Below are 26164 nucleotides of genomic sequence, written 5' to 3' on the forward strand. Positions count from 1 at the left end.
CAGGGCAGGACTGCCCTCTGGTGGCCAAGAAGAAAAGCCACTCTCACCTAAGTGTACATCCACTTATTCCAAATTCCTGGAGCTAGATGATTTTGAAATACGAATTTTTTTTTTTTTTTTTTTTTTTTTTTTGGTTTTTCAGAAATAGGGCAAATACCATATGATCCCTGGTAGGGGAGAGTCTCATAAAAGAGATTAACATTTCTGCAACAAATAGTCACACTAAGAGATACATGTGAATAAAAATAGCATCAATACAGGCTCAAGTAAGATTCTGAAATGAGTCATGAAAAAACTTTTGGTTTTCAGAGCACTGAAACTCTGGAAAAGAAAGACCTGTATCTTCCTCTCCTAAGCGTAAAGAGCCCCAGCATCATGGCTCTGTAGCTCCATAGAAACACAGATTTCTTTGTCCTTAAAACTGTATTCTACCTTCTTTGTCTTCCTTCCCCCAAAGAGAACTGGACAAAAAAGGTCAGAATTGGATTTGTTATTCATACATTTGCATTGATTTAAATACATTACATACAGTTTCTACAGTGCATTAGAAGAACGATATGGGGGCAACAGCACTCTCGCAGCCCAGCCTCCACTCCCTGACGGGGACAGAGACAGGCCATTCTGAGAGTGCCATCAGAAGCCCGCCCTGGCACTCAGGGCCCCGAGCTCTCCCAAAGTCCACATTCAAGGCAACCTGAGTATACAGGCTTCAAGGGAGAGAGATGGGCCAGGAAAGGATGCCCTGCACTCTTGCCTTCCAGACCTGGGACTGGTTCTCTTTTACACTGGACCCAATTTCCTCCTGACTGCAGAGCTGGTCTGGAGCAGGACAGTATAGATGTAGCTGGGAAAGTACAAGGCTCTGCTTCAGGTGCCTCTGGCTCTCCCAGGCACCCAGGTAAGGAGCCTTGCCAACATGTTTGCATGAAGACTTCTGTGGAGGGCTATCCACACCGGGTTCCTGTTGGCTCCTGTGGTCAGGAGGCAGGTATTCTCTCAAACCTGGTTCCCAAGGCCAGAGTCCAGGTGGGCTGGATGGGATTGTCAGGGCAGGGCAGGCAGGGGAGTAGTACCTTTGTCCACAGGGCATGCATACCTAGCACTGAGAGACTTCCTGTCAGCTGGTGGAAGCCCAGGACAAGTTGGCTCCCAGGGGGCCAGAAGAGATGGGAAGTGGCTTAGCCCAGCTGACTGAAGGGCTGCATGTCTCTTCTCTGCATCCTGGATGGTAGAAGCTGGTCAAGCAGAGTACACACAGCCATAGTCCTCACTCCCTTTCTTTGGTTGTTTTTCAAACCTTCAAAATACTTTCTTTCCAAGGCTGATTGACCAATCGCAGGGTACCAGAACCACAAAGTGTCCATAGCACATGAACACAACTGCCCCTCAGCCACAGGTGGCACCCTTTTTACTCCCTCCTGAGGCCATTCTTTGCTTTGGTGTAGAAAGGGCTTGAACACCTGACAAGCAGGGCAGCTGGGGAAAAGACACATAAAAGCAAGAAGATGCACACTGAGCTGGGCAGGCACTGGGGGACAGTTTGAAGACCTTTCTCCTTTGGGCCTTGCCTTTCTTAAGGAGCCATGGATAAACCAATCCAGGATAAGAAGCCAGGGAGCAAAGGGAAACTGCTAATTAGGAGGCAGAATGCAAGTCTGGTTGCCAACACAAGCAGCAGTGGGAGAACATAAAGAATTTCAAGGACCTGATGACATCCTGACCTCTTATGAACCAAGACACCCCAGGGCGATCCATTCCACAACCTGAACAGAACTCCTAAGTCAAAAAGGTAGGGGGAAATATTTAAAACAAATTAGGAGGAGGACTGGCACTAAGGACTCAGGAAGCAAGGCTGGGAAAATTCACCCATAGACCACTTACAGCTCCCAGCATGCACTTAGGCCATGTGGATCACAATCGCTTGCTGGGCATCAACTTTCTATTAAAACAGAAATTTTAAGAGTAGCCCCTCATACCTCTGCTTGAGTGACAGGCAAGCTGCATCAGGGCAGAGAGGAGAGAGGTTCTGTAGGTCATGCGCAGAATCGCTGAGAGGTGCAGAGCAAAAACCTGCTCACCACAAGAAGCCAGCATACTGCTGGTAGGAAGAGAAAAAGAAGATTTGGCAAAAACCCAAAGGGAAGGTGTGGCTTCTGTCTGTCCCAACAATGTAAGCCACCCAGTGGCCTTGTAACACAGCCTTGGTTCACTGGAGTAAGCAACTGCCAGGCACCTGAATGTCTGGGTCTATGCAAATTTAGGTCTGGATTAAAGGCTTCTGACATGAGAGGATCTGGGTTCTGCTACAAGCATTTAAATTTGTTTTGTTGTTGTTTTCTGATGCAGAATATAATAGGGAATTACAAAGGGGCAGGGTGTCAGGGAGGTAGGGACTTTCCCAGCCTGCCACCAAGAGATGCTGGAAGGGAGGTGCTCCCTTTCTAGCACCTGGACTTCTTGCCTGGAACTCCAGCCTCCCCTCAGAAGGGCCCAGGAGCACTCCCGTCCTTGATTGTGCTTCTCCTGTGGGTGGGAAAGCCCTGAGGGAGGTGACTTTGAGCAGAGAGGGAGGACTGGTAAAGGCGCTGCTCTCCACAGGCTTCTCTGGCTTCCTTGTACCCAGCTCCCAGGCTTCCTCCCAGCCCATGTCTCATACAGCATTTCCTCTGCCTGCCACTAGGGCTACCACCATGAGAAGAAGGGCTTCCGACTCTGAACAGCTCTGTGTGTAGGACTCGCTGGCAGACCGCTGGTGGGATCGGGCAGTCTCAACGATCACCGGTGGCATCTGGACGAGGTGCAGAGGACTCTTTTGTCTTTCAGGGCCTGGGTCAAATTTAGGATCTGCAGTGGGGAAAAAGGAGATAAATAAGGGGTGCCTGGGATTCCAGATCTTCCTCTGCAGGGAGGTCAGCAGACAGAGCACTCCTATAAATCAATAAAAAATAAACACACCAGCAAGTGCCTGGGTCATACCTGTAATCCCAGCAACAGGAGGCAGCCTCAGCAACTTAGCAAGGCCCTAAGCAATTAGCAAGTCCCTATCTCAAAAAATAAAAAGATTGGGATATAACTCAGTGGTAAGTACCCTGGGGTTCCATCCCCAATACCAAAAATAAAAAATAAACAAACCCAGGGAAAATCATACAAGTAGGCTATTTACAAAAATAGGAATACAAAGAGACAACAAACAGAAAAGGAACCCTTTCTATTTATTTTAAAATACAAATGAAAAGCCAGGCACACTGGCCTTGTGCCTATAATTCCCAGCACTGAAGAAGCTGAAGCAGGAGGATTATTGAGTTCAGTAGTTTAAGGTCAGTCTGGGCAATAGAGTGAGATCCATCTCAAAAAACAAAAAACATAAAAACAAATACTGCCCTATTTTTTTGCCCTTCCCAGTTATAAAAGTAGTAATGATGACTCAGAAGTAGGGATGAGCTCAATTAAACAGACAGGTTGGTGACCTCTTTTCCCTGTTCTACTTCAGATTTCTATAGGGTAGAGGTTCATTTTATTTTGGTATATGAATAGTAGACCAAGTACAGATGTGATTGATCTCTTGCACATTGGGAAAAATTGGTCTGTTTATGGAACCTTAAGGTGTACTTTAAGTTATGTGAAAACTTGCTTTAAGCCAGACTCCAACATGCCTCTCATTTTAAAAACAAAATGCTGGTACTAGGGACTGAACCCAGGGCCTTGTGCAAGCTAATCACACAATTTACCCTTGAGCTACATTTCCAGTCCTTGACTATCATTTTGAAAGGTGAGCTGGCTGAATGTGTAAGACTAAGCAAGATTCCTGATTTTCCAAGAGTCAGCTGACTATAAGAGAGTCTCCTGAGGGCATGACACAGTCCTGCCTACAGTCTTCTCACCTTCAGCCTCCTGTCAACCAAACCAAGGGTTTCAAAGCAAGTGATGCAAGATTGACTACCTTTCTGCTTGATTCCTTCAAAGTTTCCCTTCCTCTGTTCCTTGCTGGATACAACTTAAGGTCTGCCCTTGGTTATGTGTACAAATTGTGATTCCTATTCTTGAATAAATACTCTTCTTTGCTTATATGATAGCCTGGTGCCTTTTTTAAACTGACAGTTATGCCAAAGGCCTTCTGAAGACATTAAGAATAAGATGTAGAAAAGATAAAACTGCATTCCCGCAATCTCCCCTACATTTTGCTACTTTGGATAATTGCCCAACTGGGTATAATGGGAGGAGCAGTGCTATGGTGTTGGCAAGGGACTGATTTGGGAAGGGACTGGAGAAGTTGGTGCAATCGGACACATCCAATATAAGTGTGGGAAGCAAGATTATTCCTTATTATTGAATTCTCTAACAAAAATAAATCACTATGACTTTAAAGGTTTCCAAAATTCTGTCAGCCTAATAGGGCCCTAACTTTACTTAGAAAGCTAGGAAGACCACATTATGGTTTTTGGACAGCTATATAATAGCAGTTCTTAAACTTCCAACAACCCCATTTTCAGGAAAATGGACTCAATGAGCCCAAGAAGTGCTCTCAGCAAGAGCCCTTAGCTTAATGGTAGAAAGAAGTAAATGTATAATTATGTCTGGGAAGACCATCCTATTCTTTAAAGATGTGAGAAGCTAACTTTCTATATACAAAATCATAATCATAATAGTTATCATGTATGAGTACTTCAATACTCTAAGTACTGCTACACCTATTTCAAATAATTCTTATAATAACCTTAATGAAGCAAGTCCTCATTAATTCCATTGACACAAATGGTAAATGAAGGGAAGCAGACATTAAGCAATGTGCCCAGGTCAGCCGCATAGGTAGTAAATGGACAGCAAGTCTTTAAACCCAAGCAGTCTGACTGGTTGTGCCCTTAACGGCTAGACCATCCCAGATCTCCTTAAGAGGACTTCAAAGTGATATGCAGAGCTTTCAAATTATTGTTCAAACATATTTTTTACTATGCTTTTGGAAGATTAAAAATGCCTAGTTTCTGTGGCTCCCTTTTGAAGGTGAAAGTGGGAAAGACACGGCATAATACCACTTGTAACTCAAACAAAAAAATTATAATTGTAGTCAACATTTGAGTGCTTACCATACTACCAAGTGTTATTTTTACTTAATGCTTGATATGCATTATCTCAGGCAATCTTCTGTTCAATTGTGCAAAGTATTATTGTTAACCTATTTTATAAGCAAGGAAAAAAGAGCTCTTGCCCAAGGTCAGAGAGCTTGTAAGTGGTTAAGATAGTCTGACTGTAGACACCAGCTCTTAACCACCAAGGCATATGGCTGTCTTAATCAATTTGAAGACAGGGAGCACTGGCTTATTTACCAATAACTTATCCAGCAACTGGCACAGAGATATGCCCATAATTCATCAAGCACTGGATCCCATGAAGAAATGGGAGATTGGACAGTATACCTTTCCTTTTCCATGTGTTAGGACAGAGTCACAAACATGTATGGCATAGACTGAAAGCATGTAAAACACAAGTTTTACACATTTGCTCAAATAAGCACATAACCCTCTCAGAGAGATGCCTAAAGAATCTGGAGGATAGTGCAGGCTTACCTGTCCCCGCATGACAGCAATCTGCTTATGGAACTGGCCCCTGTCAAAACCAGGATCCTTTCTGTAAAAGAAGGGATAGAGATGAGACCTGTGTGAATGCTTCATAGGAAGCTATTTTTCTTGCCTAGTTAGAAACTTTCTAATATAGAAAGTCCAACATAAGTCTTACTGGGCTTGGTAAAGTCAACTAGTACCCTACGAACTCCTGCTTTTACAGATGAGAAATAGAACAAGCAACATTTTGTTTTCCATCTCAAAACTCTAGGCTCCCAGTGTTCCATTTGGAATCAAGAGCTCTGTGGATATGTTGGAGCCACATGCTGTACACGATACACGCTAGTGTGATCCATCAGAGCTGCGTCTCTTTCAAACCATTCAAACCAGGTTCTTCTGTCCATATGTGGAAACCCTTGCTCTTTGTTGGCTAATCAAGTCATGATGGGTATTAACCATTTCCCTCTTGGCTTGTGTCAGGATCAATTAGATAAACCATCAGGAATATCTTCTTTATGTAACCAGACTGAGGTTCCAAGGACTAACCTTGAAGAGTTCATATAGGTCCTTCCTCCCAGTCTTTGACGAAGTTAGGGTCTGATATCTTTGGAGAATTAGATCTTTGATCTCCTGAGAGACGGGACTTTTGCCTGGGGCAACCATGCCCAGTAAAAAAGGATCTGAAAGAGGAAAGGCCAAAACCAAAGATGGTGACTGGAAAAGTCCATGCTCATCTTTTGTAGTCTATCAGGGCACTTTCAAAGAGAAAACCCCTCTTCCCTGATACACAACAGAAAAGAATACGTACAAATGTTATTAACCATAAGGTTGTATGGATAGTAAGTAGAGGAACTAGGATTCAAACCCAGATCTGCCTATCCGGACATTATGTGTCCTTTCAAGATAAAAGATCACAGAGAAGAAACCACTGCCCTGAGATATGAGATGGTCCTGAAACTGAAGACTAGTGCTGCAAAAGGGATAGTGACTCCCTACTTGTTTTTCCTCCCCTTTTTCCAAAAGCTTCTTACTTACAATGTGGTAGGGGATATCAATAAGGAAGACAGGACACTGACAGCTGCTGTAGTGACTCAAATAGAATAAAACATGAAAAGATAGTTCTCAGTTCTAAGACAGAATATGAAGAATGCAAAGTGGATGAGAAAACTCCTCTTTATGCTTCCAATTTCTCTTCTTTTCTCTCTCTTTTTTTTTGTGGTGTGGGAGATTGAACTCAGGGCCTTGTACGTGCTCTACCATGGAACTACACCCCCCAACTCCCTGTTTCTAATTTCTAATCACCCATGTGCCTCTAGTGGGAATAATATAAGGCTAAAAATTAATAATAATTTATATTATTGAACAGTTGCCATTGTATTAAAGGGTGAGTGAATTATTTCATGAATTCTTAGAATGATCCTATAATAGAGGTATTATCTACACTGTACAGCAAGCAAACTAAGACTGCGCAAGAGAAGAGTCAGACCAGTGTTCTTAGCCTTACATGCTCTCAAGAGTCAGGATGCTTCAGTGGGAAAGCCAGCCATTGTCTATGGCCGCCACCTTGATAACAGGTCCTTCACCACCACCCAGTCTGTATCCTGCAAAGCAAGGAGAGACTAATTAGCGGAGGAGAGCCGGTCTGCTCAGTCCCTGAAGCGTAGTAGCCAAATCAACCCTCTCACCCCACTCAGACACCAATCCTTCAAATTATTTGGAGCCATTCTCTGAGCTGGTTTTTGTACTGTTACTTGAACCTGGCACATTTATGGCACTCTGACCTTGCTCATTTCAGGTTCTCTGGATTCCCTTCTTATCACGGAAAGGATAATGACCAAAACAAAAACAATTATATAACAATCCTAAGGATAGGCAATGAGAATTCCAAGACTGGAAAAGAAGAAAGAAAAACCCACTTCAGATGACAGGGGTTCTTTTGTACGGACTTTGACTCAAGATGCCCATCTTCACTGGTGATGCTAAATTTCTAATGAAAAAACAGAACCACAGAAGAAACAGTTGGCTGTTTTGTACAAAGGAGTCTGTTCTCCTGCTTCAATGATACATAAAAAAGGACCAGAGTTGAATGGAAAAAGTGGGCAGGCACCTGTGACAGCCCTAAACAGGGACAGTCACTACGTGGCTCCATACTTCAGGTTCATGGTGCCATCACAAGAACAGGGACTGTGGTTCCTCGACACTGCATCCAAATCCCTGGATCCTTATTAAAAGTGTGGGAAACGAGTTTTGCCCCAGACCAGATGAATCAATTTCTGAAGTAAAGGCCCTGAGGAATGTACTATTTAGTTTTGCAGTGCTAGGGATCAAACTCAGAGCCTTACATAAGCTAGGCAGGTGTTCTACCACTGAACAACAACTCTTTTATAATTCAGGCACAAAATTTGAGAGTCAGTATAAGAGAAGGAAATAAAACCACCATGAGAAATAAAACTGGGGCCAGGTGTGGATGGTATGCACCTGTAATCCCTGCTACTTGGGAGGCAAGGACAGGAGGATCACAAGTTGGAGGGCCAGCTTCAGCAACTTATTGAAAGGAGATCCTGGTCTCAAAAAAAAAAAAAACTTTTATTAAAAGGACTGGGGCTGGGGATATAGCTCAGTTGGTAGAGTGCTGCCTTGCAAGCACAAGGCCCTGGGTTCAATCCCCAGCACCGCAAAAAATAAATAAATAATAATAAATAAATAAATAAATAAATAAATAAATAAATAAACTAATAATAAGGACTGGGTATATAGCTCAGTGGTAATGAGCCCCTGGGTTCAAGTCCCAGTGGTAAAACTTTGCCTAGCATGTGGAAATTCTGGATTCAGTTCCTAACACTGGTGAGGGAGAGTAGACAGGGAGGGAGAGAGAAATAAAAACCAAACTTCCTGCTACTTTTAAAAGACATGTAGACAAACAGTGATAGAGAAGAGTAGCAGAGGATGAGAGGAACAGAAGAGAAAGAAAGGTAGAGAAGCAGTCTTTTCTAATCTTAGTTCTGTGGAACTGTGGCCAGTTGTGAAAAATGTTCCATGGTTTGAACAGGGTACTCCCTGGGCCAAACAAAATTAAACAGGTTTGTTTCATGCACTGCCTCTCAGATTTACTATGCTACTATGCAATGTGAAACTCAAAGGAATAGAATATGTTCCAAATATGTTCCATGTCAAGTTCCAAACTTACTTGACTTTTTCTTCACTATCCCCATTAAAATTAGTCAGTAGAATGTTCCTTAAAACACACTGAGAAAAAACAAATATTAACCTATTAATTTTAAAGATTTGTTCTTCCCCAGTTCTTCTAAACTTATATGACCATTTTGTGTGTTTCTATATTATAAAGATATTCCTTTTCATGCTCTTCTTTGAGATGTAGAACAATCTCTTACCCGAGAGCCAGAACTATCCATTGGATAGTCATATTTAATCAGCCAGTTGTCATTGCCTCGATCTGTGAACAGAAATATAAAGTTAGCAGAAATAATCAGCGTGACCTTTTAATTTAACTAATGGTGGAATAGGTATTTTGAACGCCTGGACCAACCCTTCTGCTGAGAAGAACTAAAGAAAATGGATAAAATATTTCAAAATCTCTGGAAGGCATTGTTGAGTCTAACAAGACCATAAAAACTTAACAGTTAAGTTCTAGGAGAGAAAGAAAATTCAGAGGAAAGATTCCAGTATTTGTGGCTTCTTTTTCCTATGAACCTACTGATTTGGGAAGACACGTGACTAGAAGGTTGATAAGTAGAACAGTGTTCTAATAGTATTGTACAGCTAGTGAGACAAAAGTTATAATCCAATCACTGATAAGGGAAGGGGACACACTAGTAAATCATCCATACTATGGGTTGAGACCTGAAGAGCTATCTATACCTTATAAGCAAGCCAGTACCCTCTCAGTACCTAAAATTAAAGTAATTCTTGGTGGTTAGTGTGTTTGCTGTTTGTCAAAAGCAAACTTTGTCCACACAGGATTTATGCCAGTAAATATTTCTATAATTTTCTTATAATGAGTATCTGATCACCAAAAATAACCAGATATACAAACAGACAAAATGAAATGAATAAAAACAGAGAAACATGAGAAAATTAAAGCAATCTATAGGGTCTCCAAACAATGGATATATCTTACATAGATTTTTAAATGTTCAAGATAAAATATTTAATGTTTTAAGATTAAAAAAAGAGTTTTAGCAGAAAATAATCTATAAAAAAGAAATCAAATAAAAATTCTACAAGTGAAAAAATAAACATTACCAACAGTAAAATTCAATATGGTATATGAACTTAACAGTAAATCATGCTGAAAAGGGAGATGGTGATTTAGAGATAGTAAATAAGAAAATAACCAGAACAAAGCACACAGGGATTAAACAATGTATGCATCGTTGCATCTAACAGCATGTAACTGGAGTCCTAGGAGAGGAGAGAAAACTGGGGCAACAGTTAATATTTAAAGAGATTAAAAAAAAAAAAAAGAAAAAAGAAAGAGATAATATCTGAGACTGTCCTCAAACTGATAAAATGTAACTACAGACTCAAGGTGCCCTGTGAATTCCTAGCAGGAGAAATACAAGAAAAACTATACATAGGCTATCCTAGTAAAAATTTTGAAAACCAAAGATAGGGAAAATCTTTAAAGGAGTTAGATAAAAAGAATGATTACTTTCAAAGAGGCAACAAAAAGGGGATGAGGATGTATACAGCTCAGTGGTAGAGCACTTGCATAGCATGCCCAAGGCCCTGGGCCTGGATCCCAGTACAGGAAGAGGAAAAAAAAATAAAAAATAAAAAACTCCAGGTCAAAGGAAAATAACCCTAAGTAGAAGTTTAGAAATGCAGGAAAAAATAAGAGCAATAAAATAGATTAATGTTTTAGGTGTGGTGGCGCACATCTGTAATCCAGTGGCTCAAGAGTCTGAGGCAGGAAGATTGAAAGTTCAAAGCCAGCCTCAGCAAAATCGAGGCCCTAAGCAACTCAGTGAGACCCTGTCTCTAAATAAAACACAAAAACGGGCTGGGGATGTGGCTCAGTGGTTGAGCACCCTGAGTTCAATCCCCAGTACCAAAAAAATAAAATAAAATAAAGGTAAATATGTTAGATCTAGAAAATATTGCCAGTTTGTTTAGGTAGGATAGTTTGCATAATTTTTTAAGGGTTTTTTGGGCAAATTTAAGGGTTTTGTTTGTTTGTTTGTTTGTTTGTTTTATAGTACTGGGAAACTGAACCCAGGGTCTCAAATGTGCCAGGCAAGCATTCTACCACTGAACCACATTCATGATCCCAAGAGTTGGTTTCTGAAAATATCAACAAAATTGACAAACCTATAGCTAGATGGACTAAGAAAAATTTTAAAAAGAAGGCTCAAATTTCTAAATAAAAAAATGAAAGCACAGATATTACTACCAATTCTACAGAAATTTTAAAAATTAGATGAGAACACTATAAACAACCATATGCCAACAAATTGGATAACTGAGATAAAATAAGTAAATTCCTAGAAACCTGAAACCTACCAAGATTAAATCACAAAGAACTAGAAAATCTCAAACTGGATATGATAGTACACGCCTTTAATCCCAGCTACTAAGGAGCCTGTAGGAAATCTTAAATCTTAAATTCAAGGCCAACCTGGGCAACATAGCAAGACCCCAATCTTAAAAAAAAAAAAAAAAAAAAAAAAAAAAAAGAAACAAAGAAACCTGTAGGGAGGACTGATTCATTAATCAAAAAATTTCCTACTGGGCATGGTGGTCTGTACCTGCAGTCCCAGTACTTGAGAGGTTGAGGTGTGTGTACTGCTTGAGATCAGGATTAGAGACCAGCCTGGGCAACATAGCAAGACTATCTCCAAAAGCAAACAAACAAAAATTGCTTCTCTGATAAATTCTACCAACATTTAAAGAAGTAATACCAATCCTTCTTGAACTCCCAAAATACCAAAGAGAAGGGAACATTTCCAAATCGTTCTGAGGCCCTCATTACCCTAAAAATAAAGCCAGAAAGAGACACTACAAGAAAACTACAGACCAATATATCTCATGAACACTGATGTAAAAATCTTGAACAAAATACTAGCAAGCTGAATTAAGCAACATATTAAAAAGATTACAGACCATGAACAAATGGAATTTATTCATGTAATTCAAGGAGACTTGAACATATAAAAATCAGTCAAAATAAACACACACACACAATCCTCATACTTGATATAGAAAAAGCATTTGACAAAAATCTAACACCCTTTATAACAAAAACACTCAACAAGCCAGGAATACAATGGAACTACCTCAGCATATACAAATACACCTATAGCAAAATCATACTCAATGGTAAAAGACTGAAAGGTTTTCCTCAAAGAACAAGAACAAGATAAGGATGCAATTGCTTTTACCACTTCTGTTTAATATAGTACTGGAAGTCTTAGCAGAATTAGGCAGGAAAAGGAAATTAAAAGGCAATCAAATTGGAAAGGAAACAGTAAATTCAAATGATGTCTTTTGCAGAAAAAAAGAAACCATCTTAACTGTGAAATCTCAAGGGACCCCCAAATAGCCAAAACAATCCTGAAAAATGACAAAGCTGGAGGACCCACACTTTCTAATTTAAAAACTTACTGTAAAACTACAGTAATCAAAATAGTGTGGTATTGGCATAAAGAGAGACACACAGATCAATAGAACAGAATAAAGAGCCCAGGTGGGTGCTATGGCACACTCAGCCCCAGTAGCTGAGGCTGAGGCAGGAGGATCGAGAGTTCAAAGCCAGTCTCAGCAACTTAGCAAGGCCCTAAGCAACTCAGTGAGACTCTGTCTCTAAATAAAATATAAAAAGGGCTGGGAATGGCTCAGGGATTGAGTAGCCCTGGGTTCAATCCTTGGTCAAAAATGAGAGCCCAGAAATTAACCCTGATATGTATACAGTCAATAATACTGACAAGGGTGTCAGGATCATTCAAATTCAGTTTTTTCAATAAACAGTGCTGAGAAAACTCAACACCCATACTGAAATTGGACCCTTAATACCATGTACTATACTTAACTCAAAATGGATCCGTGATCTAAATGTAAGACCTAAAAATATAAAATTCTTAGAAAAAAAAAAACAGCAAAAGCTTCATGACACTAGATTTGGCAATGACTCTTGGATATGAAAGATACAGGAAACAAAAGAAAAATCTGTGCATCAAAAGACTATCAACAGAGTGAAAAAGCAATGGAATTGGAAGAAGTATTAGCAAATCATACATCTGATAAGGGATTAACACCCAGAATATACAAGGGACTTCAAAAACTCAACAATAATAAAGTAAACCAATTTAAAAAAATGAGCAAAGGGGGTTGGGAATTTAGCTCTTAGTAGAGTGCTTGCCCAGCATGCACTAGGCCCTGAATTCCTCCTCCAGTGCCACAAAAATGAATGAATGAATGAATGAATGCAAGCAAGCAAGCAAAGGCTTGAATAGACATTTGTCCAAGGAGGATATACAGCTGGCCAATAAGCACATGCAAATAAGTTAAATATCACTAATCATTACAGAAATGCAAATCAAAACTACAATGAGCTACACAAGGTGGTGCATGCCTGTTATCTTAGCAGCCCAGAAGGCTGAGACAGGAGGATCACAAGTTCAAGATCAGTCTTAAAAATTTAGTGAGACCCAAAGCCACTTAGTGAGACCCTATCTCAAAAATAATAAGGGCTAGGGATGTAGCTGGATGGTAAAGTACTGCGTTCAATCCCCAGTACTGGATTCAATTGCCAGTACCAAAAACAAACAAACAAAACACTACAATGACTGCTTACTATTAAAAAAAAAAAAAAAAAAAATAGTAGGGCTGGAGTATAGCTCAGTGGTAGAGTTCACATTTAGCATGTGTGAGGCCCTAGGTTCAATCCTTAGCATGTACCCCCTCCCCTCAAAAAACCCCAGAAATTAGTGTTGGCAAGATGTAGAGAAATTGGAAGAATTGTAGAGAATTGTGCATTGTTAGTCAGAATGTAAAATGGTATAGCCACTATAGAAAATAATATCGTAGTTCAAAAAATTACTAACAGAATGACCATATATGATTCAGCAATTCCCACTTCTGGGTATACACACAAAAGGAATGGAAGCAGGTATTTGAAGAGATATTTGTTAATTCATGTTCTTAGCAGCTAAAATGTGGAAGCAACCCAAGTGTTCACTAAAAGATGAATGGATAAGAAAAATGTGGTATTCACATTAACTGAAACATTGTTCAATCAACAGAAGGACAATCATTGTTCAAAGGAAGGCCATTCCAATACATGCTGCAACATGGATGAACCCTGAAGACATAACACCAAATGAAATAGGTAAATCGCAAAAAAGGCAAATACTATATGATCCCACTTTTACCAAGTACTTAGAATAGACAATATCATTGGGGCTTGGGGGAGGGAGAATGGAGAATTATTATTTAATGGGTACAGAGTTTTATTTTACAAGATGAGTTCCACAAAAAGAATTTGTTCTAGAGATGACTGATGGCGATGGTTGTGCAATAATATGAATGTGCTTAACACCACTTTAACTGTACACCTTAAAATGGTTAAGACAGTATTTTATCATAATTCAAATATTATAAAAATATAGCTTAGAAAAGCACTGAATTTGATCAGATTAAGTGAATTAAAATTAAAATTGTACCAGAATTTTTTTTTAATATCACTGATATACAGAGCCATCTCAAGAAGTCAGAAAAAGACAAAACTAGCCTGGCATGGTGGCACATGCAGGTAACTCAGCAACCCAGGAGGCTGAGACAGGAGGATCACAAGTTTGAGGCCAGCCTTAGCAACTTAACAAGACCCTGTCTCAAAATATAATGTAAAAAGGATTGAGGATGTGGCTCAGTGGTAAACTGCCCTTGGGTTCAATTCTAGTACCAAAAAGAAAAGAAAAACACAACACTATCCTGTGATACATCTTGATGCTATAAGAATGATTTGGGATGAAGGATAGGCGTGCTCCTTCAATGTTTTGCAAGAGTCAGGTGTCTTCTGCTGGCACCAGGAAATAGGCTTGGATAAAACAGCTCCAGTGCTCACCATTTTGGATAACCACACGCTTTGTCTGGACAAAGTTTAATCTGGAAAAGTATTCTCTGAGACCCTCTCTAAATGTGCATGACCCTTCCAACATAGAAAAACAAGCTCGTCCTGACAAGGCACTCTGATTCTCAAGCCCTGCACATCACCAGGCTTTCCTCTGTGCCTCGGGAGAGGTCTGGTGCAGGGTGTGGGGTTCACCCATGGCTGCTCACCAGTGTTGCGGATAATGTAATCCAGTACCACTAAGCGCTCAAACTGGAGCAGTAGTTGCCGGTTGGTGTTCTCAGGGAGAGGTTCTGCTTCAAAACGTCGCAGCCAGTAGTCTGCATCTTTGTAGCCTTCAACAAAGAGCTGGAATGAACCAACCTGCAACCAAGAGGAAGGAAAAAATCATTTCCCTACAGTTCAAGTCTAAAGGCCCTAGGGGTAAGGCAGCAACCCACTAATGCCCTGTGGAGCTCACATCAGAGACAGGAACATTTCATGTCTTCGTTTCTTTGCAAGTACAGGAGAAAAGGGATGTGACAGAGATCATTCATTCACTTTGTAAAAGAAGTCTTTTTACAAATGGTCCAGAGATTAAAGTGAGAAAGTAAGATGTCTCAACAGAAATGAGGAAGATGGGAGCCTCAGGGTAGGCTATTCATAAGCCCATATGCAAGTGGGTGGGCATCTTGCTTCCCCACTTGAATAAGTGCTACTATAAACCACCATATTTTATATGCCACAGAGGTGCAATCTATACCTTTGGTGGTAGCCCGATGCGGTTTAAACCGCTGCCCAACTTTGGCACTTTCTGTAGAAGCAAGTCGCTTGCCCCTGGATTCACTCGGTCAATGGCCACTATAGTTGAAGGTTTTCACTGGCCAGGTATACTACCTACAGTGGGAAAGAGAAGAGATACCCACATTAGAATCAAGTTTAAGGAACCAGATCACCATTGAAGAGAATATATATATGCTCACCAATACTGGTTCTCACACACACACAAACTCACACATACCAAAAAAAAAAAAAAAAAAAATGCATTTCTTAGCCTACCCAACAATAGGACAGGAAATACAGCTAATTTGGACCAAATTGAATGTTGACAGGTGATATAGGTACACCACTTCCAGGCCTGGCCCCTAAAATCTCTCATACTCTTTAGTTCATATTTCCCCATCTGTGTAGCTGGAAATGGAAGGGTTCTGAGATGGCACAGCCACACCATGGAAGGATACCATATCTCTTGAAGAAACATGAGTGAAATGGGATATGAGAGAGCTGCCTAACAGACATGAGCAAGAAATAATTCCTATTAAATATATTAAACCACTGAGATTAAGGGGTTGTTATGCAGCTAGTGTGAATCACCCTTGACAACAGGCACCTCCTGAATTAGAATAGGCCCAAAGTCTACTTTCCTTCCAGATACAAACATGCTACAACTTGTACTCTGTATCCTTTTGTTTCTGTATCCTTTTGTTTGAATTTTTTACTTTGTGCAATTATTTGTATTTTAAAAAGAAACATGAGAGCCAGGTGCAGTGATGCATGTCTATAATCCCAGGAACTCCAGAGGCTCAGGCAGAAGGATCACAAGTTCTATTTTGTTTTATTTTTGAATATTTTTAGTTGTAGATGAATACAATCCTTTATTTTTTTAATTTATATGTGGTGTTAAGGATTGAACCCAGTGCCTCACGCATGCTAGGTGAGTCACAACCTTCGCCTGAGGACCACAAGTTTGAGGCCAGCCTGGGAGTGAGATCCTATCTCAAAATTAAAAAAAAAAAAAGAAAGAAAGAAAAAAAATATATATATATGAAACTTGTTTTTCACTTTTAATGTACTTCTATATTTATGCACACATTATATCTAGAATAGTATGAGGAAGGAAACTGAGCACCAGGAGACAGGAGTGGGAAGAAGCTAAATTACTCCTTTTTTGATTCTTTTGTGCCTTCTTATTTTTGCACTAGATGCAATGCACTGCCTATTCAAAAAATGGTAATGGGCCCAGGCTTGATTGTGCACATCTGTAATCCCATTGACTCAGGGAACTGAGGCAGGAGGATCACAGTTGCTGACCAGTCTCAGCAACTTAGAAAGACCCTGTCTTAAAATAAAATTTTAAAAATCTGGGAATGTAACTCAGAGGAAGACTCCTCCTGGGTTTAATCCCTCGTACTTCCCCACACACAAATTATAATGGGACTCAATATCACACCTGACTGTCAAATTGCAGTGACCCCATTGTAATCCATACGTGTGTCCATTATCACACTGTCTTATGCTTATCTAATCATGTATCTAACGTCTCTCTTAAAATTAATGAGATTTAGCAGGGAGAGCTGGCACATGCCTATAATCCTAGTGACTTGGGAGACAGAAGCAGGAGTATTACAAGTTTGAGGCTAGCTTTGGCAACTTAATGAGACTGTCTCAAAATAAAAAAATATTTTAAAGGGCTGGAGTCAGACACAGGATTATGTCTTTCCTCCTAGCAATTTCAGAGGCTGAGGCAGGAGGATAGCAAGTTCAAGGACAGCCTCAACAACGTAGTGAAACCCTTAACAACTCAGTAAGACCCCCCTCTCAAAATAAAAAATAAAAAGGGCTAGGGATATAGCACATTGGTAAAGCACTCCTGGGTTCAATCCCTCTTATCGGGGGGCAGGGGTCTAGAGATTTGGGGAGACAGAGAACATCTTATTCACATTTAGCATTCCCAGTACCTAACACAGTACCTGGCACATATTCATTAAGTATTAAGAGAATGAATGAAAGAATGAATGAATGAGTTACAAGCTTCTTTCAGAGAAGGCAACTAGCAGGTTTTAGCATACAAATATCTTAAATCAAAAATTTTAAAAAATTTTTTAGATGTTGATAGACCTTTATTTGATTCATTTATTTGTATGTGCTGCTGAGAATCCAACCCAGTCCCTCACACATGCTAGGCAAGTGCTCTACCACTGAGCCACAACCCCAGCCCCACTTAAATCAAATCTAAAAAAAAAGTTACTTGATTGGAGATATAGCTTAGTTGGTAGAGTGCTTGCCTTGCAAGCACAAGTCCCAGCACTGCCTAAAAAAAAAAAAAAAAAAAAGTTACCCAGGCTTGGTAGCATATCTGTAATCTCAGCAACCTGGAAAACTAAGGCTGCAGGGCCATGAGTTCAAGGCCATCCTGGGAAACACGGTGAGACCCTGTCTATAAATATATAGATAAAATGTAAATCTCTGATCTATGGAAAGAAATACAGTACTGGTTGAATTTTGTTTATAAAACTGCTACAACCAGGATGGGTTCATTAGGAGAAATATTGCCACGGTGTTGAGTAGAACAAAGAATGATACCACTGCCCTGCTGAATAAGTCATTCCAGAATCCTCCTGCCTCTGGACCTCTTGTAAGAAAACAAACTTTTGCTTGTGTAAGCCAGTTCAGTTAGTGAAACACCTTCTACTTACCATCTGATCCATTCTCCAAATTTTCCATTCTGCTCTTGCCTTAGAGGGTGACCCGTTTCAACATCAGGGGATTCCCTTCCTCTGGCTTTCAACTGGACCTGATGAAGAAAAACCACCACAAGAAATAAGAGGGAGAGAAATGAATTAGGAAATGTTTCCTGCCCAGATCTTGACTGAGGATTCTGGGACTTCTGTTTCTTACATTCACAGGTATCCTAATGATATATATGTTCTCTGTCTTCTAGGTGGCAATTTGCTTATTATTTGTTTCTTTTCTCCAGATTTATCGAAGCCTAACTAACAAAAATAATATTTATTTAAGGTGTACAACACAGGTGTTGTTTTGATACTTTGTAAGTTGTCAGGGTTTAAATGTTCTCCCTAAAGTTCCTGTGCTGGGAACTTCACCCCAAGGCAGCAGTGTTGGCAGGTGAAGTCTAATAAGAGGTGATGAGGCCATGATAGCTTTTGCCCTCACAGATGCAATCCTGTCCATATCATCCGAGAGGCTTAGTTATTCAGTTATCAGGAGGATGAGTTCAGCCCCCTCTTCCACTGTCTCCTCCACATGATAAGAAAGCCATTTGTAAGCCAGGAACAGAACCCCTTACCAGAAATGGAATTGCCTGGCTTTTTCTTTCTTTCTTTCTTTCTTTTTTTTTTTTGGCAGTATGAAGGATTGAACCCAGACCCTTGTGCATATTAGGCCAAGTGTTCTGACACTAAGCTACATCCCGGCCCTTATAATTTTTTAAAATTTGAGACAGGGTCTTGCTAAGTTGCTGAGTTTATCAGCATTAAATTGCTGATACTGGCCTTGAACTTGCAACCCTCCTGCTCAGCCTCCAGAGTTGCTGGGATTACGTGCATGTACCACCAGGACCTACCTTCCTAGCATCTTTTTTTTTTTTCAGTTGTATGTGGACACAATGCCTTTACTTTATTTATTTTTATGTAGTGCTGGGGATTGAACCCAGTGCCTCATACACTCTAGGCAAGCGCTCTACCACTGAGCTACAACTCCAGCCCCCTTCCTTAGCATCTTGATCTTGGATTTTCCAGCCTCCAAAACTGTGAAAAAATAAATTTCTCTTGTCCAGGCAGCTTGGTCTTTGGCATTTTGTTACAGCAGCCCAAGCATATAATATAATATCACCTTCAATTCTAATCTATATGAATGGTATTTTTGTTTTGTGTTTGTGGTACTGGGGGTTGAAACCAGAGGTGCTCTACCCCTGAGCTACATCCCCAGCTCTTTTATTTTTATTTTTATTTTGAGACTGGATCTCATTAAGTTGCTCAGGCTGGCCTCAATTTTGAGGTTCTCCTGCCTCAGCCTCTCATGTCACTGGGATTATAGGTTTGTGCCACAATGCTCAATAGAATGGCATATATATAATGTACCATTTGTTTGTAAGGCTTTGTTATTTTTGGCTTGTCCAGGTTGTACTTTCAGACAAAAGGGCTGTCATCCAAATTGCCTTGTGAAGAAGGATGCTTTTAAAAAGAGCTTAGAATGACCATAATCATTTATCAAGAAAAACAAAGTTGACTCACCATTTGTACTGTTGCTTGTCAGTTGAGTGTGAAAGTTCTCTCTGCTGTCTCTAGAATAGGACATATGACAAAAAAGAAACCCATGTGAAGCCAGGTGCAGTGGCACACACCTATCATCCCAGTGACTCTGGAGGCTGAGAAAGGAGGAGTGGGAGTTCAAGTCAGCCTGAGCAATTTAGTGAGGCCCTAAGCAATTCAGTAAGACCCTGTCACTAAATAAATGTTTAAAAAAATTGGGGATGTGGCCTCAGTCGTTAAGCACCCCTGGTTTTCATCCTCTAGGTATCACCTGGGAAAGAAGAAAGAAAAGAAAGAGAGGGGGGGGGGAAGAAAGAAAGAAAGGAGGGAGGGAGGGAAGGAAGGAAGGAAGGAAGGAAAAGAGAGAAAGAGAGAAAGAGAGAGAGAAAGAGAGAGAAAGAGAAAGAAAGATTGAACGAGTCTTAGTCACCAGGGGGACCAGACTTGTCCAACTGTGTGAACAGTTCCTGGAGGATAGAGAAGGGAAAGAATCTAGTGCTTAGTGTAGCAAGGTATAAGCAGTCTCCCAGCATCCACAGGTAGACAGATTCTAGAAAGCTCCACCCCTGAATACCAAAATCTGTGGCTGCTCAAATCCCTTATATAAATGGCATAGTGTTGTAGTTTGGACATGAGGCATCCCCCAAATCTCCTGTATTAACAAAGGAGCTGAAGTGATAGATTATTAGCTGTAGCCTTATCAGTGAATTAATCCATTTGATGGGTTAATAATGTGAATGGATTATTGGGTAGTAACTGTAGCTAGGAGGAGCATGGATGGAGGAGGATTACTGGGGACATGCCTTTGGAGTTTGTAATTTGTCCCTGGTGCCTCTGTGTCTGCTGCCTGGCTACCATGAAGTGAGCAGCTTTTCTTCACCATGACCTTCCACCATGACATTCTGCCTCATCTTGGGCCCAGAGCCATGGAATTGGCCAATCATAGACTGAGCCAAAATGAACTTTTTCTCCTCTAAGTTGTTCTTGTCATGTGATTTAGTCACAGTGATGAAAAGCTGCCTAACACACATAGTATTGGCATAGAACCTACATATATCCTCCTGTATACTTTATATTTATTTATATATTAATTTATTGGTACTGGAGATTGAACCCAGAGGCACTTAACCATTGAGCCACATCTCCAGACCTTTTTATTTTTTATTCTGAGACAGAGTCTTGCTAAGTTGCTTATGTCCTCACTTAGTTGCTGAGGTTGACCTCAAACTTGTGATCCTCCTGCCTCAACCTCCTGAGTCACTGGGATTACAGGTATGGGCCACCAAACCAAGCTTCCTATATACTTTTAAATCATCTCTATACTATTTAAAATGTCTAATGCTATGTAAATTATGTTATACTATACTTTTTAGGGAATAGTAACAAGAAAAAGTCTGTACATGTTCAATACAGACACAATTTTTTTCTAGTATTTTTTATCCAGTATCAGTTGAAGCAGTCAGCCTATAATAACTTACTTTTGCTCTCACAACAACACTGAGAGGTAGATATGACTATTCCCATTTTATTTATCTATATTTTGCAATGCTGGGTATTTAATCCAGGGCCTTGTTCATGCTAAGCATACACTCTACTACTGAGCTATGTCTGTAGGCATGATTATTCCCATTTTAAGATGAGAAGTTGAAAGGCAGAAAGTTTAAGTGGCTAGCTTAAGGTTGAATACACATACTCCTTTTTTTGAACTTTATTTCCTTTGAGTTTAAAAACAGTTCTGGCTAAGATCCTTAACAAATATTGGCAAACCGTATCCAAAAACATATTAAGAAAATTGTGCACCACAATCAAGTGGGGTTCATTCCTGGAATGCAAGGATGGTTTAACATTCATAAATCAATAAGCGTAATCCATCATGTCAATAGACTTAAGGATAAGAATCATATGGTTATTTCAATTGACGCAGAAAAAGCATTTGACAATATACAACACCGCTTCATGCTGAAAACACTAGAAAAATAGGGATAGTAGGAACATACCTGAACATTGTAAAGGCTTTTTATGCTAAAGCCCATGGCCAACATCATTCTTAATGGAGAAAAACTGACACCATTCCCTTTAAAAACGGGAACAAGACAGGGATGTCCTCTTTCACCACTTCTATTCAACATTGTCCTCGATACCCTAGCCAGAGCAATTAGGCAGACTAAAGAAATTAAAGGGATACGAATAGGAAAAGAGGAACTTAAGCTGTCACTATTTGTGGATGACATGATTCTATATTTAGAGGATCCAAAAACCTCCTCCAGAAAACTTCTAGACCTCATCAATGAATTCAGCAAAATAGCAGGCTATAAAATCAACACGCATAAATCTATAGCATTTTTATTCGCAAGCGATGAAACAGCTGAAAGGGAAATGAGGAAAACAACTCTATTTGCAATAGCCTCAAAAAAATAAAATACTTGGGTATCAATCTAACCAAAGAGGTAAAGATCTCTACAATGAAAACTACAAACACTGAAGAAGAAATTAAGGAAGACCTTAGAAGATGGAAAGATCTCCCATGTTCTTGGATAGGCAGAATTAATATTGTCAAAATGGCCATACTACCAAAAGTGCTATACAAATTCAATGCAATTCCAATTAAAATCCCAATGACGTACCTCACAGAAATAGAGCAAGCAATCATGAGATTCATCTGGAAGAATAAGAAACCCAGAATAGCTAAAGCAATCCTTAGCAGGAAGAATGAAGCAGGGGTATTGCAATACCAGATCTTCAACTACACTACAAAGCAATAGTACAAAAACGGCATGGTATTGGCACCAAAATAGACAGGTAGATCAATGATACAGAATAGAGGACATGGACACAAACCCAAATAAATACAATTTTCTCAAACTAGACAAAGGTGCCAAAAATATGCAATGGAGAAAAGATAGTCTCTTCAACAAATGGTGCTGGGAAAACTGGAAATCCATATGCAACAGAATGAAACTAAACCCCTATCTCTCACCCTGCACAAAACTCAACTCACAATGGATCAAGGACCTTGAAATCAGACCAGAGACCCTGCATCTTATAGAAGAAAAAGTAGGTCCAAATCTTCACCTTGTGGCTTAGGATCAGACTTCCTTAACAGAACTCCCATAGCACAAGAAATAAAGCAAGTATCAATAACTGGGATAGATTCAAACTAAATAGCTTTCTCTCAGCAAAGGAAACTATTAGCAATGCGAAGAGAGAGCCTACAGAGTGGGAGAATATCTTTGCCTCTCATACTTCAGATAGAGCACTAATTTCCAGAATATATAAAGAACTCAAAAAACTCTACACCAAGAATTCAAATAACCCAATCAACAAATGGGCTAAGGAAATGAACAGACCACTTCACAGAAGAAGATGTACAAGCAATCAACAGATATATGAAAAATGTTCAACATCTTTTAGTAATAAAGAAATGCAAATCAAAACTACACTAAGATTCCATCTGACCCCAATTAGAATGGCGATTATCAAGAACACAAGCAACAATAGGTGTTGGAGAGGATGTGGGGAAAAAGGTACACTCATACATTGCTGGTGGGACTGCAAATCAGTGCAACCACTCTGGAAAGCAGTGTGGAGATTCCTTAGAAAACTTGGAATGGACCTACCATTTGACCCAGCTATCCCCCTCCTCGGCCTATACCCAAAGACTTAAAATCAGCACACTACAGAGATACAGCCACATCAATGTTCATAGCGGCTCAGTTCACAATAGCCGACTATGGAACCAACCTAGATTTCCTTCAATTGATGAATGGGATAAAGAAACTGTGGTATATATATATACAATGGAATATTATTCAGCTATAAAGGATAATAAAATTATCCATTTGCCTGCAAATGGATGAAATTGGAGAATATCATGTTAAGTGAGATAAGCCAATCTCAAAAATCCAAAAGAGGAATGATCTCACTGATAATCAGATGATGACACTTAATGGGGGGTGGGAGTGGGACAAGAATGGAGGAAGGAGGGACTGTATAGAGGGAAAAGAGAGGTGGGAGGGGTGGGGGGGAAGGAAAAAATAATGGAATGAATCAAACATCATTACTCTATGTAAATTTATGAATATGCAAATGGTATGCTGTACTCCATGTACAAACAGAAACAACATGTATCCCATTTATTTACAATCAAATAAATTTAAAAAAAAACAAAACAGTTCTGAAGCCAGGCATGGTGGCACACGCCTGTAATCCCAGATGGCTCAGGAGGCTGAAGCAGGAGGATCACAAGTTTGAGGCCAGCCTCAGCAAAAGCAAGGCACTAAGCAACTCAGTGAGATCATGTCTCTAAATAAAATACAAAATAGAGCTGAGGATTTGGATCAGTGGTCAAGTACCAATCCCCAGTACCAAAAAAAAAAAACAGTTCTGAATTGAACCATATTGGAGTCTGAAACAAAAGGAAAAATATGTGCTTATCCAAATATCCTTCCGTATTTTGAACCAAATGGAAAAAAAATAGATAAAAACACTGCAACCATAAAACATGACTTCATTTAAAGTCCCATGTTGCTCAATCTGTTCACATGCTCTTGTCAATCCTCATAAGCCACTGCAGTGGCAGTCTGCCTGGGACCTGTGGCTGATAGGAAATGACTGTTCCCATTACAAAATAATGCAGAGTTATAAAAAAAAAACAATAGCCTATCTTTATTTTAAATTTCAATATTTTGTTCATCATTGATATTTTGCATTAATTTTGAGTTTTAAACTCAGCATTCAGGGCTGGGGTTGTGGCTCAGGGGTGGAATGCTTGCCTACCACGTGTGAGGCACTGGGTTTGATACTCAGCACTGCATATAAATAAATGAATAAAATAAAGGTCCATCAACAACCAAAAAATAGTTTTAAAAATACTGCATTCAGATGTTATTTATCTTATTAAGAGTTTTTGGTACCCTCTTAGATATTGTGCCTGAGTAGAATTCCTTACTCATCTTAATCTGGGTTCTGGGTAAAACCAGATCTTGGCCTGAATTACACCAGGTAATATTGTAATATTCCCCAGAGTCAACCTTCTAATAATAGGGCCCTGAATGTGGATACTGATACATAATAGGGGTGGGAGGAGGGATGGAGGAATGTTGGATTGTGTAGAGGAAAATGAGTGGGGGTAGGGGATAGGGGAAGGAAAGGTGGTGGAAATGAGACAAACATCATTACCTTATGTATATGTATGATTACACAAATGGTGTGACCCTACATTGTACAACAGAGAAATGAAAAGTTGTACTCCAAAAAAATTAAAATAAAAATAGGGCCCTGTGTATTGGTGGTTTTTGTCTCCAGCACTATCATATAGGTGCCAGATGACCCCCACTCCTGGTCAGCTTCCTGTGGCCCACTCAACTGTGGAAGTGCCCCATGTTCTGAACAAAAATATTGAATCATAAAGCTGTAACAATGGAAATGGTTCCATGTGTGGTAAGTCCAGTCACATGGCTGCAAAAAAATGTTTGGAGACACCAGATATTCTCCACCCAGCCTAGTCAACATCGACCCAGAAAACCACAAGTTCCTGATTCCTACCTAGGTATGGTCATCTGGGCTCATAGCTCACAGAATTCCTAGATTTCCAAACACTGATATGCTAAGTTTGGCTCTCCTATGCCTAGAGTGAGCTAGATGAGCCCCTGGCTCAGGTGCTTGGCTTGTTTGGTTTAAGAGCATGCACAGCCCCTCCTTAGGCAGGCAGTTGGCTAAATGACTTTGAAGCAATACTTTCCATTGGAGATGAACATTGATGATTTCTTTGTTATTGTTGCCATTTTCCCAGGGCTTAAGGAAAACAGAGCGATCACTGTTAAAATCTTTTTAGCTAGAGCATAACATTTGGTGTTACTGCTTTTGTGCAGAGGGATGGAGAGCGGTTCTGTAGAACATGGGATGAGGAAGAACAGCTCCGAAACATTCCCGTACTTGCAAAAGGGAACCCACTAATTTCAATGTGGTGCCTCTTACTCTCCCAGCTTGGACTTTTTACAGAAGAGATTAAATTTATGAGGTCAGCTTTGATGTGAAAAAGAAGTCAGGGAGTCCCTGCTGTCTATACCCAGGCATCCTTCCTGACCATTTCTGGAAATAAACAAACAACCCCTTATCATCCAAGGAAGAAAACAAGTATTTACCAGGAGCCTAATGGGTATTCTGCATCCATTCCTGCCCTCTCCAAATTCCAAGCTGTAACTGCAGTGACCTTCTAAAAACACAAATTTGTCACCCGGATAAAATGAGTTAATATTTGTAAAGTGCATTTGCACATAGTACTTATTCAATAGTACATATCATGCTATTTCCTGTTTGAACTTCTGAGGATCAAATGCAAACTTCTTCACTGCCTGCCTCTGCCCCCTGCTTCCCACCGGATGGGGAATTGCCTTACTGGTATTAACCCAGGCCTTGTTTCATACTTCAGGCCTCTTTTCATTTCTCCCCAGTAAAGGTTATGTCCTGGCCCTAGCATGTGCCCTTGCCTC

At 40.1% G+C, this 26164-nt stretch overlaps 1 long non-coding RNA gene and 1 pseudogene across 2 annotated transcripts; both read right to left on the bottom strand.

Moving 5' to 3' along the window:
- Positions 1-475: 475 nt before the first annotated feature.
- Positions 476-5926, bottom strand: LOC306660368. Its single transcript, XR_013763605.1, has 2 exons — positions 5562-5926; positions 476-2844 (listed from the first exon to the last, which is right to left on the bottom strand). It is a non-coding gene; the product is annotated as an uncharacterized lncRNA (long non-coding RNA).
- A 127-nt stretch (positions 5927-6053) lies between these two features.
- On the bottom strand, positions 6054-18110 carry LOC306660203 (phosphatidylinositol 4-kinase type 2-alpha-like; annotated as a pseudogene). The gene is made up of 6 exons (XR_013766620.1): positions 18099-18110; positions 15386-15519; positions 14853-15006; positions 8948-9009; positions 7060-7156; positions 6054-6235 (listed from the first exon to the last, which is right to left on the bottom strand). The product of XR_013766620.1 is annotated as a phosphatidylinositol 4-kinase type 2-alpha-like (transcript).
- Positions 18111-26164: the final 8054 nt, after the last annotated feature.

Source organism: Sciurus vulgaris (assembly GCF_902686455.1).
Source record: "Sciurus vulgaris genome assembly, chromosome: 4".
Classification (NCBI taxonomy): Eukaryota; Metazoa; Chordata; class Mammalia; order Rodentia; family Sciuridae; genus Sciurus; species Sciurus vulgaris.